Source organism: Arachis duranensis, chromosome 2, assembly GCF_000817695.3.
Source record: "Arachis duranensis cultivar V14167 chromosome 2, aradu.V14167.gnm2.J7QH, whole genome shotgun sequence".
NCBI lineage: Eukaryota > Viridiplantae > Streptophyta > Magnoliopsida > Fabales > Fabaceae > Arachis > Arachis duranensis.
This window is the reverse complement of record NC_029773.3, coordinates 71,621,520-71,624,124: the sequence shown is the minus strand read 5'-3', so window position 1 is coordinate 71,624,124 and position 2,605 is coordinate 71,621,520. Positions and strand designations below refer to the sequence as shown.

The window sequence follows — 2,605 nt, the reverse complement described above, 5'->3', positions numbered from 1 at the left end:
TAATATATTTAATAAACTTAGTTAGTTAATAAATTTTAAATATAATAATCTAATTATTTGTCAAGTAATATAAAATAAAATTTTAATTATTTTATATTTTTATGTTAGTTATAGTTTACAATATTATTTTAATATAATTATTTAATATTATAAAAAATGTGCATAATAATTAATTTTAATAAATAAAAAATATTCATATATTTTATATTTAATTATTTAAGAATAAAAGATTTTGTTGTCGTTTAAAGTATTGTGTATTAAAGTATTGCCATTTAAAACATTTATTTATGTATTAGGATATTCTATATTTATTAGAGTCTATCAATGCTCTTCTTTTATATTAGCCTTTGATTTTCATCTAATAAGATCTAATGGCCTATATAAGTGTGACTCATTCAATAAGCACATAATTGTTGAGCTCGTTTTAGACATATCCATTTAATCGATTATATGTATTAAATTTTAATTACTAAAAAACATCTTTAAAAAAAGATGTTTTAAACGTCTTTATTCAGGGACGGAGCTAAATAAAAGATTAGAGAGATGCCAAAAATATTTATATAATAAAATAAGACTAAAATAAAATTTTGAGAAGGGACTAAACTGAAATTTACATATAATTTATATGTAAAATATTAAAATTAGAAAGAGTCATTGTCGTCTTTTGCTACAATATAACTCCGCCCTTATCTTTATCTGAATGGTTCCCTTATAATAATAATGAAACCAGTTTTTATGATTTATTTGTGTGTATATAAAGAAACACAAGAGATACGATTCTTTTTCTTTGTTCTTCCTCCTTGATAACAAATGAGTAAAGACTCAAGAGTAAATCAGAATGGGAATTGAGATGCTACTCAAGAAAATCAAAACTCAAAAGGCACAAATTTAAGAAATTACTACAGAATAAATGTCGCCAAATTATAGACATGGACATTATGTAGACAAATTATTGCATTTTTTGATATCTTGTGAAGATTATTATATACCAAACTAGGTGCAAACTACAAAATATATCAATAAATATGGAGTAATATTTATAAAAAGTTAATTTATTTTGTAATTAGAAAAGTCATTTTAGTTAGATTTATTTAAAGATATTTTTATATTTAACTTACATATTTTAAAAAATAATTATTTAAAACAATCGAAAATTTGAAAATAAAAACATTTTTTTAAAATCAAACACACTCTAAAATTTTATTCTTGCAAATCTTTCATTTCTCAATCTTTTCTCTGCTCTAAAATCAAATATTTAACATAGTGCGGTATGTATAAAGTAGAGCTGAAAAATGGACCGAAATCTATTAGACCGGCTTGCATATATCACTAACAAAAATAGGTATGACGGAAAATGTGAAACCGTCAAATTTAAAAATTTCGCACTAACTCACACCGCTTAATCCGTAGACTTTGGTGAACTTGAGACTTGAGAGCAAACTTCCACGGTGGGTGGCAAAGTGGGTAGCCTATCCAGCCAAGTCCTCTTCAAAAAGAGAAATTCTCTACATACAAACATTTTTTTATACAAGTCTTTACAAGTGTATCTCCTTCTTCTTCTTCCTGTACGTTCTTCTTCCTCTTCCTCTTTTTCTTCTTTTCTTTCGTTTCTTTCCTTCTCTTTCTCCTTCTTCAACAGTTACTGCACGTTTTCACTACATCTTCTTCTTCTTCTTGCTGCATGTTCTTCTTCCTCTTCCTCTTCTTCTTCTTCTTTTCTTTCGTTTCTTGCCTTTTCTTTCTCCTTCTTCAACCGTTACTGCACATTTTCACTGCACCTTCTTCTTCTTCTTGCTGCATGTTCTTCTTCCTCTTCCTCTTCTTCTTCTTCTTTTCTTTCGTTTCTTGCCTTCTCTTTCTCCTTCTTCATTTACGTGCTTTTCTCTCTGTTTTCTTTCTTCATTATTCTCGATTTCCATTGTTTTTTGACATCAAGCTCTGAAATCGTTTTTGAAGAAGAAGAAGCAGTAGAAGATGAGGAGGAGAAAGAGAAAGAGTTCTGAATTATGCATAAGGTGTACTTCAACGAATTTTGGGTGTATTTCTTAAATCCTTTGGATGTAGTTTTGTAATCCTTTGGGTGTATTTATGTAATCCTTTGGGTGTATTTCTATAATCGTTTGGGTGAATTCCTGTAACCGTTTGGGTGTATTTCTGTAATCCTTTGGATGTATTTCTGTAATCGTTTGGGTGTATTTCTGAAGTTCCATTATCTTCAAATTTGGCAAGAAACTTGTTTTCATGGAGGAAGAAAAAGAAGAGTCATTTATAATGCATGATGAGTAGCGCGCTTTGGAAACAGGAAGTGGTTGAATAACGTGCGTTTATTTACTCTTGAAGGTGGGAGTGTAATACGTATTTTTTATTGGGCTTGTGCCAACTTGTAAGACTTATAAGCCAAAAAGACTTGTATGTGTAGCAAACCTCCTTCAAAAAATGGCGGTCCCCCCACCAAGTTAATAGTGGGTTTAAAATGTTATAACCTGTCTTAGCATTATTGTAGGATAGGAACTAGTCCACTTAACTCTTTTTTTAAAAATAAAAATAATTAAAAAATAATAATTAAAAATAAATACAAATAAAAAAATAATTAAGTTATAATACA

At 28.3% G+C, this 2,605-nt stretch overlaps 1 protein-coding gene across 1 annotated transcript in view; it reads right to left on the bottom strand.

The window, feature by feature from the left end:
* LOC107474850 (alcohol dehydrogenase 2-like) overlaps positions 1–2,605 on the bottom strand; it is a 15,779-nt gene that overhangs the window by 10,169 nt on the left and 3,005 nt on the right. The gene's annotated exons all lie outside the window — the stretch shown is intronic.